The sequence below is a fragment of the Lathyrus oleraceus genome, chromosome 3 (assembly GCF_024323335.1).
Source record: "Lathyrus oleraceus cultivar Zhongwan6 chromosome 3, CAAS_Psat_ZW6_1.0, whole genome shotgun sequence".
Classification (NCBI taxonomy): Eukaryota; Viridiplantae; Streptophyta; class Magnoliopsida; order Fabales; family Fabaceae; genus Lathyrus; species Lathyrus oleraceus.
Window position 1 is genome coordinate 527223549 of NC_066581.1, and position 13908 is coordinate 527237456.

The following is a 13908-nucleotide window of genomic DNA, read 5'->3' on the forward strand; positions in this document are numbered from 1 at the left end:
TCATTGAAGTGTCTCGCCTTAAGTCCATTTTGGAACGCTCCCACAAACATTTATTGGTTCGGAGAGATGACCTTGATGGTGGCTTTGTTGAAGGGGGTGTGGTAGTCCCTCAATGATTCTGATGAACCTTGGCGGATGTTGAACATACTGGTGGTGGACATCTTCCTATGACGATTGTTAGAGAACTGGTGTACCAACTTTCTCACAAATTCTTGATAGGTGTTAATAGAGGCACTGGGAAGGCCCATGTACCATATGAGGGCGCCTCACTAAAGGTACCTAACAACAACTAACATTTTAGAAAGTTTGGGGCTTCTATGATAGCCATCTACGTGCTGATGGAGGCGACATGTTCGTAGGGGTTGCTGCACCCATCAAACTTAGCCAAGGATGGAGGTTTGAAACCTTTGTGAACATGGGCCATCATATTTCGTTTGAGAGCGGTTGTGGATCTAGTAGTTCCACTTATTCCTATGAATTGAGTTCTTGTTGGCACTGTATGATATTTTGGACATCGTCTTCCAACATTCAGTTGTGGCGTCATAATTCTTCCATGGCAGCTCGCATCTTCGCGATGGCCTTGGCATCGCCTGTACCGCTGGTACCCTCAAGAGTAAGGGATGAATCTCTTTTGTTTACTGTGTCTGATAACGGTTAAGTGTATGAGTTAAGGGTACGACGGGGAAGGTGATGAATGTTAAGAAGAGGTGTGGCCCAGATTAGTTTTACTGGGTTCCATAATGGGTGTCATTGTACTGTCCCAAAAGTACATGTGTGTGTGTTCCCCCTGCAACGACAAGGAGACTCAAAGGCCCTAGTAGGTATATTATACGTTTGGTGTGAGGGATAACTCACGGTGGCAAATAGCCTAATGTGGTGATTTCTTAGACTATTTAAGGGACCAACTCATGTGAGGTGAGAGTCCATGTTGGCGGCTGGCATTGTTGGGTTGCAGACGGACAATTAGATTGACGGTGTTAAGGTTACTAGAAGTGAAGTGTTCTCTAAGTAGTAGTGGATAGTAATAAGTGTGTATTACTTGAGATTTCATCCCTTATCCCCTTGATGGATAATGTATTTAAAGGGATTCCTAAGGTTTTTACTCCCCAGACGTAGTATTAACCATTCCCCAATTACTAGGGGTTATTAACCGCCTATTTTTTCAGAGTCAACGAGAACTTTCTCTTGCGTGACTCCTACATCCACGCTCCCGGGGTAAATCCCTTAGATTCCGTTTTGGTGGGTTGTCTTCTGGGCGAGGTCGTCATAGCCTAAGGCTTCCCAAATATAACACCACGCCCTTCATTGAACTTTTTTTGGATAGTGAAGGTGGAAAATATGAATACATTGAGTTGACATGTTCGAAATAGGATGGTGGTTGCTTGGTAAAATTATCATTAGATGTACGTTTGACCTTCTTATGAGCACCTTTAGTTTTTACTGATTCCGCAGGTGGTTTTATATTAGTGGTTTCTAGATAAGCTATCATGTGCAAATGCTCATTGATGTACAGTTTCATGTTATAATCAACGTTCAAATTCTCTCTTAAATCACCTCTCATTCTGTCATAATAGAGATATTTAATTTACCATCCTTAATCACACTGAAGCCTTTTCCAATGCGTGTTTACCTCATCCATATGTATAGGTCTATCAAGTTTCATATTCATTACTATTAAACAAGCACACAGAAGACTATAGATTCTTCTAAGTGTACGACCACACATGGAGCTATCTGGACCTGTTTGTTCTGCTCACACAACTTGGTGATCGATAAAGTTTAATCCTGCTCGAGATATATTGTCGATCAAGTGTGAATACCAAAACATTTCATTTGAATTTACTCTATAATATTGTGATGTTTCAAAAAAAATGATATATGTATCTCATTATGTTGCCTTTCAATCATTTGGTTCACTGATTCCCAACCCTTACAAAGTTCCTCTTACTATTTTTCAACCAGTTCTTCAATGTAGCATGAGTAGACTCAACTTTATTAGTTGTGGTGTTTGCAAGGTGTCTAATATGATCACTTCATGCACAAATAATTTTCTCCTTCACCTTGTTTAATATTTTACTTTCAACATATTTCAAAAATATGGATATTGTGCATACACTTATGAGTTGTGTGACATATAACTCCTCTGTAGAAGAATTAATTATAGAAATCCAAGCTTCCTTTATGTGTTCCGATATTTCAATAGGTTTGACCATCTTCCCGTCTTCTCTTTTGATTTGTTTATTTCCTAAAATTCCTTTACTTCTACCTCTTATATTTTGTTTTATATGACATCTATGTAGTAAAGCATGTGATGTAGGAAATACCTTTGCAAAAGATGTCATCAGCGAGATATCACAATTAGTGACAAATCACTTGTGGCGTGTTTTCTAAGTCTTTCAGCATATTATGACACATTTCTAAAGTCAATGTAACATATCCTCTTTTTTACATTTCAAAAATGCAAAGTTAGTTGAATAAGTCATCTCTGTAGAAGTAACACCAACAATTTATAGAAGAAAAAGCTTGAACTTATTGGTCTTATATGTTGAATCAATAATAAATAATGTGAGAATTGTGTTAAACAACTTAGTCAAACCAGGATGAGTCCAAAATAAATCTCGAACAATTTTTCCATTTACGCACCATATGTACCTAGATACATAATCATACTCATCTAAGCATTTCAAGAATTGTTGCATTTCAGATCTTAAATCCCTCATCACCTTATTGTTTTGGTGGCGAACGTTGTATATTTTCATAATATTTGAGACACTTTTGGATCATTTCCTTTTCAAAGTTCCAAGTATGTTTTTTGGTTGAACCATGTTTAATGTCATCTCAGAATAAATATAATTCTCTTTAGAACTCAAATGATAGACAATCAGATGACCAAATTAACTTGTTACTAATTCCATGATTATGTATACCATAAGTCATACTAAATATCCAAGTATTATTCGACTTTTATTACCCGTGCAACTTAAAACGACATCCCACATTTCCTTGTTCTAGTATAATCACGTTTCAAGTTCTGTATAGGTTCTTTAAAATGGCCACTTATTTTGCAACTCATCAAAGAAAAGGCATGTCTTCTATTTGAAATAGAATTCAACCTCTCAATAATTATCCCATAACCTAATTTAGCAACTTATTTACGACCCATTGAAGCACTTGTTCACGTAACACAAACTCTTGTTTAATGGCCATTTCTTTTCCAAAATCAATGTGTACAACACTTAGTTAGCGATATTTTGGAACACCATCCTCTGATACATTAACTTTGTTGATATCATCAGGGCACACCATACCTACAACTATGGAAAACTAAGACAATTCAATCACCCATTTAAATGATTTAGATTTCACTCTTTGAATATGTCTAGATAGTACTATTAGGACGATATTCATGTTGAAGAAATAATAGATTTATTCAATGATCATCAATGGTAGACATGTATATTTCTTGTAATTTCAGACGATTATGATGTTTTTGATGTCGAAATACAACACGGTTGTGTTTATAAGCGCAATTATAAAATAGGAATGCAAGAAAATTTGTGAGGGTTTAAGGAAAAATGTTATATGATGATGAGTGAAAGAGTTTAATAAATTGTAATGCAACTATATTTACTATCTAGATTCCACTCGTTGGATATTGATATTTGTGAGGTTCATCCAGATAAGAATATTCAGACAAATTAATTTATACATAAGATATGTTTTTGGGTGAAGTTGGCATGTTGTGTTGCTTCGTGCTTCCGAATTTCAATCTCTCGACAGTACGAAAGGAGATTTTTGGAAATTCATAAGGTTTGAGAGAAATACTAAGGTGCAATGAATAACCCCCTTATTGCAATTGTTATTACAATTCCCTCCAGTGGATCTGGCTCAGTTGCTTCTAAAATCCATTAAGGAAACATTATAGGTCATTTTGGGCCATTACCATTGAACAAGTGATTTTCCTCAACTTCTAAAATGCATAACTCCTTCATGACAAATACAAATGAGGTCAAATTTGTGAGAAAATTGAATAGGTTTGAAAGAGCTAAAAAAATTATGAAGGAACTTTTTCCATTTGAAGTCCATAACAAAAGTTATTCAAGGTGGAAGAAGTGAACATTTGGCTTGGTACTTAGAAATTTTTCAAATATGTTTGATTTCCCAAACTTCCACCTCAAAATTCATCATGATCGAAGCTTCAAATGGAAAGGTGTTAAACATGAAAGTTGTTCCCCTTGATCTCACCTTTTCAAAAAGTTCAAGATCACCTCATTTAGCCAAAGAATGAAGGCCTTGCGCATGGGTTCTTTCCAAGGGACCAATTGGATAATTTTCACCTTCACATTTCAAACTCAAATGCATGGCCACATGACATGATTTCAACATGACTCTCAAGCATTTTTGGACCTAACAGCATCACTTGATGGGCCTATCACACGCCCACGCAAGCATGCAAGGTGAATTGCTAAATTTATCAAATTTTGGAAATGTGTGGAAATGAATCACATTGACTATAAATACAACCCTTCATACTCAGAATTGAGGACCTCATGCCCAAGCTTTGAACCTGCAATCCGAACCCTCGCCATTAAAGTATAGTCTTGAAGGTTTTCATTTGAAAATCGAGCTTCAAATCTCATTCTGTTTTGAGATTGAAACTCCAAGAGTCCAAGCCATTTTCTGATCTTAATCACTTCCTACAAGCTTCTGAAGCCAAGCCAAGCACAATTGGGATCAAGATCAAACAAGGTTGAAGCTCCCTCAAAGGTAATTTTTCAGAATTTTCATCTATTCGATTCTCCCTCAATTCTTCACTATTCTTTATGATTTTTGGTTGGATGAAGTCCTACCAATGTAGGCAACAAGATTGAGTTACTTTGAGGTTAAATCAAAGCAACTCAGTTCATGATCCTCAAAATTCAAATCCCTGTATCTTTTTATATATTTGGAATTAGAGAAAATTGAGGCCAGATTCGAGCTCTTGAGCATTTTCTCTTTAAAATAGTGTCATTGTTTTTCATTTTTCATGGAGTTGAGGTTGGACCAGTCCGGTGGTCATCACCAGAGAAGATGACCGGAGCTATGGCTCTAGTGGTGAGTTGGCTTCATCTTATCCATCTCATCTTGGTCCAAGGATCTAATTTCAGCCTTTGGTTTGAATTAGCACTTGTACATGCGTGTTGACTATGGACTATAGTGGATAATACGCGCTTGGCCATCAGATCTGCCACCTCAACTAATGAGGGAGATCTGATGGCCCTTGTTTTTTTGTATTTTCTGATTTTTCATTTAATTGCTTTATGTTGATTAATTCATAATAATTTCATTTTTAATCCAAAAAATATGGAACTTACACAAAAAATCTTTAAATTTTTTTCTCTTTCATTTTCTGAATTAAAATTATTTTTTGGATTAATTTTGATATTTTTCATGAATTTAATGTTTTTGTGCATATTTTTAATTGTTTAAAAATATTTCTGACTTTTCAAAAATCATGAAATTTTTTGTCTAAGGTCCTTTGACCTTGTTTGACCTAGGATAAATCTATTGGCCATTTATTTGGTGTTTTGAAGAGGTTTTAGGTTTTGACCAAATTCAATTCAATTTTAATGCATTTTTTAAATTGATTTTTAATTGATTAATTGCGTAAAAATTATGTTGAACCATTTTTATGGTCTTGTGATGTTTGATTATTTATTTGGGCCTTGGTCAAGGTTGCTTTGACTTTTGTTTAGTTAAAATCATTGGATTTAGGGGATTGATGAAATGTATATTTCATCTTCCAAAATGAATGAATATTTTTAATTTGATAAAATTCCTCCCATGACCAATTTATGTTCTCTCACTCCCCCCCCCCCCCCCCCCCCCCCCCCCCCTCATCTTAATCCTTATTCTTCCCCATTCCTTTCATTGATCAATGAAATCTCAAATGTCATAAGGCTAATTGGTTCATCAAGGACCTTGTGTTAGATGAACCAATACAAGTATGGATGAGATAGGTCCATCCCTCTCGATCTTTTCTTTTAGTGTGTGGTATGTTTTAGGAGTTTGTTTCATTATACAAAATCTCTAACATGCATTAACACCTAAATTTTTATTGCCCGACCTCAGATAGTTGTGACTTATACATAAGTCCAATTACAATTGCTTAACATGGAGCTAAATTTGACCCTAAAGGCATAACATTCTAGTAAGTGAGATTGTAAGTCTCCCACCCTTCATGGTATTGTGTGAAAACTTGGCCTTTTTTCCTTCCTATGGAAGATGTCTTGGTTCAAGGATCCATGCTTGTGAATGGGTGGTTGAGTGTTCTCTAGAGAATGACTTAATCAATTAAAAAATCAAAACACTACTAACATTCAATTAATCTTCACTAGCATTTGACTAACTCTTATTAATATTGCTTTACTTTCAAGTCATTTACTTTATGCAATTTAATTTTTTTGTCATTTATCATTCATTGCCATTTATATTTCATTTAACTTGTTTATGTTTATGCCATTTTCACTCTGCTCATTTGAGCCATATCTTGTGATTGTATACATTTTGTTTGTGTATTTTTATTTTGTTTGTGGTCTTAGGACCTTAAAATACTTAATAAACAACAAAGACCCTAAAAAATGTTTGGTGGACTGTTGATCTTTATCTGAACTTTTGGACTTAGAACTAGGCAACATTCCTTGTGCAAAAATGACTTGGCCAATGCCAACATTATGAAATCAAGTTATTATAAACTAAGCCTTCATCTGATGCAAGTCTTGGCATTTATTTAAATTCATTTGCTACATTGGCTTTATGCAAATTGTTATTTTGATCTTGTGTCTAATGCTTTATTCTGAGTAATCAAGGAGTATTTCATCTGATACATGAGAAGACAAAGAAGATTGCTAGCTATGGGACTTGCTTGCTTGGATGTGGCTATCTTTATTTGATACCTTGATCTTCATGATGTCTGATATTGCTAATTGCCTTCTTGGTTATTGCTTGATTCAAAGTCCAAAGGGAAAGGGGTTTTCTATATGACATTATTGTCTGTTGGATTGCATCTCATTGATCAGATCTTTTCAACTTTTAACTTTTAATTTTATGCTTAGGATTAGTCTCTTCATCTCATCTCACTTCTTAAATTTCAAATCTCTCCCCCTTTTCAAAAACTTTCTTTGCTTGTGATTTCAAACTTAGACCTTATTTCAAGTAGAAACACTAGCCTTATGCCATTGAATTTTCAAACTCCTTTTTCTTATATCAAACTTGTAAATAAATCTAATCATATTGACTTAAAATTTTAAAAGACAAAAAGAACTAACAACTTCATTCAAATTTTTGGCCTCTTGTGCCTTTCTTATTAACTTTTGATTAAAAGCAATTCACCCATTTTGAAATTGTTACCACGAACTACGAGGTTTTGATCCCTCATTTTTATGTTGGTATGTAGGCACAAGTCCGAAGGTCTTGTCAAACACAAAAATATAATCAATGAATTCTTTTCTCATCCCCACACTCTATTTTTCTCAAAAATCATTTTATACCAAAAATACATACACACATAAAAAAGGGCTCCCTATGAGTACCTAGGACACTTTGGGTGCTAACACCTTCCCTCTGTGTAATCAACCCCCTTACCTGTAATCTCTGGCATTTTATTAGTTTTGATTTGAAAACTTCTTATCTTTGGGCTTTGTTCGTACTTTTCCCTTTTCCTTTGGAAAAAATAAAAGCGTGGTGGCGACTCTGGTTTTATTGACATTAAGCTTATCCATAGCTTGACGGTCATGAATTTACCACTACAGAAATTAAGTGGCGACTCTGCTGGGGAGGAGTCCTCGGTGGGTTTAGCCTACTTTTTTATATGTGTATGTATTTTTATATTTTGATGTATGTATATTTGTTTGTGTGATATAATTTTTTTGTTGTGCTTGGTGATCTCTGAGTGGTGAGATAAGTTCTAACCCGAACTTGAGTGCAACTAAGATAGGAGGATGGTATAGTCATGTTCAACTTGTGTGGAGTAGTCCTTAACAAGTTGGCTTGAGACCCATATATTCAGCGGAGACCCTTTTGGAGTTACTAATGTCACTCAAGTCATTTGTGGTTAGACATTACTTTCTCTGATTTGGGGTCCGAGAAGTTGAGAACCATAGAACATTTAACCCAACTTGGCCTATTTAGGATGTAGTGCGGAGGCTGTTCAGGTGTAGGTCTTATAACAGTTGTTACGTGATACTACACTCAGACGAGTTTCTCTTGAGAATATTATGGATTGATGAGTCAGTCATCCTAACCTGTAATATCTGATAGATGGGATTAAGACTATAGGAACTCTTTTAGATGGTTCTTAACTTGACTTCATGCTCGTGACTCACAACAAACCCTTTGATTCTCGGTTGATCCAATCAAGTCTCATCAATATCAATGGAACTTGGGTGTTTATAAGGTGAAAACCATAATCCACCAAAATGGATGATTGATCTTGACAACAACTTGATTCATCCCTTGACCTTTACTTGTTTGCCTTGTGTGTGATCCCTTATTTGTGATTGTTACATTCATGCATTCATGCACATCATAACATTCATCACATGAAAATTTCAAGGAACTGAGGTCTTATTTGCAAATATTTTAAGACCATGGATTATGGACGAAGGACCACTAAGAAGTACAGTTTCAGATGTCCCGATTTGAAAGAGTTAAGAAAGCTATCATCTTTTGTATTAGATCCCTTGGACTTGAAGCAACGTCATGGGAAGCTTCTGTCTATCTTGTGTATTGATGTGGTTGAAGGACTCTTCAGTGTTTTGGTTTAGTTTTACGATCCTCTATACCATTGCTTCACTTTTCCTGATTATCAGCTTGTGCCTACGCTAGAGGAGTATGCCCATCTCTTGGGAATACCCGTATCTGAAAAAGTACCCTTTAGTGGATTGGAGGAGATTCCCAGGTCCCATATCATAGCTGAAGCTCTTCATCTGAAGAAATCTGAGATTGGAGCTCATTTGGGGAAAAAAGGAGGTATTATGGGGTTGACTTCTGAATTCCTCATTGGTAAAGCTACTGTCTTTGCTCAAGCCGGTAGTATGGATGTTTTTGAAGCCATATTTGTATTGCTCATCTATGGTCTAGATTTGTTCCCTAACATTGACAGTTTTGTTGATGTTGACGCCATTAGAATCTTCTTGATTGGGGACCTTGTGCCTACTCTGTTGGTGTAACACCTCAAAATTTTCCCTCCTTTTCTTGAGACTAGTTTGAGACATTGCATTTCATATTTTAGAGCATTAGGCATTGCATTTTGCATCTCATATGAAAATAAGAAGGTCATCCTCCAAAGTCTTTGCAAAAGATTGAGCAGTTATGTGGTTCAAGCCTAAGGGTCTTTATGAATTGATCATTAACCATCTGAGGGTTTTGCATCTTATCAGAAGCTCTTGATTCTTCAAAGATTTTGAGCCATATCTTGTCTACAAGGATATATCACCATCATCAAGGGTTTCATTATTCATTCTCAAGTTCCTTTGGATTAGGGTTATGACCTCTGGTCAACCCTAATCAATGCTTTCTTCCAACCAGAGTTTCTCAAGGAGATAAGGTTATTTCTTGGGATGAGGATCCTTTGGTTATTCTAGAGAGCTTACATGAGCTAGAGTTTCATTTTGGATCAATTTCACCAGGTGATGGAGGCTCAAATTGATCAAGGCATTCCAAGGTCATCTGAGGACCAAAAAGTCAACTATGCAGTCAACTCTGGGCTTTGAGGTGGGTAAATGAGTTGAGACACCTCAATCATGTTCAAAAGAGGTCTATTTGTCATTATAAACATCCATCTTGAAGATTCAGAGGTCAAAGCAAAAGTTACTAAAAATGGAAAGTGACCTGTAATTGAAAGTTTCCAAAAATGGCAAGTTTTTGGTCCACATTCAACTTGACTTTAAAACATCAAAGAAGCTTCAAATGGATTTTTGGTGGACATGAAAGTTGTATATCTTTGTCTCCCCTTTCCAAAAAGTCCTATTTCATGTCCATATGATGAATGGTTGAGAAGTTATGGCCAAATGATCACAAGGTGTGCATGGAAGTTCAAAGTGACATAACTTTTGATCCAAAACTCCAATTTGGTCCATTCTTTTTGCAAAATACTCTTCATGACCAATACTTATCAAAACAAGCCTTACCACGCATGGAAAGAATGTGAATGCTCATTATTTTTCTCATGTTCATTTTGGAAGGAATTTCCACAATTCAAATTTGGCTTATGGTGCAAGCAAAATAACACTTCGAGCATGACCATTGGATGATTTTAAGAGGATTCCAAGCTTTGCATGGTACTGTACATGTGTAGCATGGCCATATTGATGCACTTATCATTTTTTGCAAATCACTTCAAAACTCATTAATCATGATTAACCAAGGCCTAAGTGGATTAACATTGTGATTAACACATCATATAAATAGCCAAACCCTAGTTTGTAACAACCAGAGCAGAATTTCAGATCTAGAATTTTCATTTTCCCTCCATTTTTCTCTCTCTTCGAATCCTTGATTTCTCCACACAAACACCAAATCTCTCTGCATATTGTTGATCCTGGTGCAATTCTAAGCAAGATTCAACCATTACTTTGTGGAATTCATTCCAAATTCGAGCTATTCAAGTGCATGGACATGGAGATGGAAGTTTGAAATTGAGCTAGATCCAGTTGGTTTCAAGTGATTCTTTGTGCATAAAGCTTCAAGTCAAGGATATTGGAGTGGATCTGGAGCTTTTGGACACTTGAGAGCTCGATTTCAGAGAACTTCATTTCAAGTAAGTTGAAAATTGATCCTTTCCTTTTGCTGTTTTCTTGCCATAAATGTGTAGATCTCTTTGTGCTGAGCATGCTGATATGATTAGATCTTGATTTGGCTAAGAATTGTGCATGCTAGATGAACTTAAAGTTTTGATGTCAAAAATGTTTTGCTTCGATCCGGAGAATGCATGAGGTTTTAGGATTTTTGAATGTGATATTCGTGATCTATGTTGCAAGAGCTTTTCAACCATATATAATTTGTCAATTTCTGGAAAAATTGTTGGAGCTCCGCCGTGGATTTGGTCGGAGAAGACGACCGGAACTACTGTTCTGGCGTCTGGTTCATGCGCTAGGGTTTGCGTGCGTGGCACTGACTGTGTTGCTTGCATGTCGTTTTCATTGGATGCTAGCGCCTTCAACCTGTGTTGCGTGTGTTTGATTCCCTGCTTGTGGGTGTTTGTTGATTTAATTTGAATTTCTCATTTCCTTAGAGCGTGAGTTTGATCCTGATCCATGCATGTTTCTGAATTTTGTTTGAATTCCATTTTCCCTCCATTATTTCATGTTAATTCATTTTATTTGGTTCATTTTAGAAAAATCATTAAAAATAGAAAAATGCTTCAAATTGATCCCAATTTTTTTTCATGATTTTGTTTTAATGTCTAGTTTTTTTTAGTATTAATTTCATGATTTGTTGATGTCTGATTTTTTAATTGTGAATTTTTGATTGGACATTGTGCTAATTTGATATGTTGTGTTCATTGCTTTGTGAAATGCTATGTGTTGATCCATTTAATCTAAATTTTTGCATGCTTGATCTTCACTGATGATATGAATTTTTGAGCACTGGTTTAAATTTTTTATCATATGCTATCATTGTTTTTGACACATGAAGATATGGTGTGACAATTTGTGTCACATTTTTTATATTACATTTGTGCATTTTTGTTCATGCATCATTTGAACTCTTCTGGATTTGATTTTTTGCACATTGTTTGTTCATAACATGAGTAGCTTGCATAAAATATTTCATAGCCTTTGCATGCTTTTCTGTTTTGATTTGGATTTTCTAACTTGGATGTCCACTTTATGCACATTTGCTTGCCTTTGCTTTACATTGATCATTTGAGCTACTTGCCTTGTGAATTGATGTTGATCCTTTTGAGGACTTTGAATTGATTGTTTGAATGTGAATTGTGCAAAAGATTGAGTTCTGTTTTGATCATTTGATGTGGTTTTGAGCTTTGCCTTTATACTAGTGTTTTGTACATGAACTAACTGTGCTTTGTGTTTCAGGTTTGGACATTTGGCATTGATGTTTGGATTTGTTCTCATTTTGTGAGATACAAATGATTTGAACTCTAATCTTTGTTTGTTTTGTAGGGTTCTAAGTGTTAGGCTTGAGCTCACTTGAGTGCTTGAGCATTGCTCATTGAGTTGTATATACAGTTGTTTGGTTCCACTGTTTGTTTTCTGATTGGTTTGTCTGAGATACTAACTGGTTAGCTTTTGTACAGGTACATTAGTCGCTTGCTTGCTTTTGCTTTGCTTAAGCTTTGGATTATGGTTGATACACCACTGAGGTAGTTAGCCTCTCACTCCATGTAGTCTGGAAGTCCTGTCACCTTTTTGGCAGGCATTTGGCTGGAAGTCCTCCTTAAGAGGCTCTGTTTGTGTTTGTTTACAGATTGTGCCAAAGACCTCTGAGTGAGGCATGTTATTTATTAAGACCTCCTAAGTGAAGAGGCAATTGACGGATAAAAGGGATTAGTAGTCAATCCCCCGTTATTCAGTGTGTCGTTCATTATGCTCGCACTACGTGCTGATGCTCCTGAACATGTACCCAAGATCATTTGTCCAGTGTCTGTCAAGTGGAATAGGGTCCCTCTTTCTGGATCCCCACACTTTCTATGTCATGAGCTCACCCCGGCCAGGGTTAAGAGCATGAGGTCTCATCCTCATTTCCTATTTGATCAGCTTCACCTTAACTCTCAATGTTAGTGGTTAAGAGCTACAGATTACCATTGCATTTTGGCTTGTTTGTTGAGGTTGATATGACCCCTCTTGACTAAAGCCCACACATTGTTTGAGCCTCTTGTATGGATATAGTGTGTGATGTTTGTTTACTTATGTTGATGTGTTTTTCTCCCTTCTCGGATGAGTTAGGTTAGAGACCTCGACTTAGGGATATTGATGGCATGACAACTATTAGGCTCGAGTCTTAGTCTCCCTATTAGTTTGTTGCTTCCCTGGTCTCTGATTAGGAGAGTGTTTGTCCCCTGTTAAGGGGAACTGCGTCGCCCTGATTCTCATACCAGATGAGATACGTAGGCAGGAGATTGTGCGAAATCTCTCTGGGCAACCTTTTCTTTTTTTGTGTGTGTTGTGTCACCCTTTTTCCGTTTTGTGTGGGTGTGTTCACCCTTTTCTTTGTTTCTGGCATGTGTCTTCTTTGGTGTGAGTACCCATTTGTTCAGCATGTGTGAGTGTTGTATGTTCTATTTGGGGTTCATTTGTGATGATTGTTATCATCTTTGGGGTTCACATTCGGGGTTCATTTGTGATGATTGTTATCATCTTTGGGGTTCATTTGTGATGATTGTTATCATCTTTGGGGTTCATTTGTGAGAATGGTTATTCTCTTCCGGGGTTCACTTGTGAGAATGGTTATTCTCTTTGGGGTTCATTTATGACGTTTGTCATTCTTTTGGGGTTCATTTGTGATGATTGTTATCATCTTTGGGGTTCATTTGTGAGAATGGTTATTCTCTTTCGGGGTTCATTTGTGAGAATGGTTATTCTCTTTGGGGTTCATTTATGACGTTTGTCATTGGGGTTCATCTGTGACGATTGGTAGTCACTTTGGGGTTCATCTTTGGTACGCTGGTTAGCGTTTGTGTTTGATAGGAGTCGGATGTAAGTCCATGTATTGGCATTTTGTTTCCTTTTTGTTATTGTTAGGAGTCGGGTTTAAGTCCATGTATTGGCATTCTGTTTCCTTTTGTGTGTTTCTTTTGACGTCTCAGCGTCCCTGTTGGTGTCTTGTTTCAGCGTGCGTTAGCCGAGCTACGAGTGCTCTGATTCTTCTCTGGATAGAGAAGATACGTAGGCATAAGACGCGATGTCT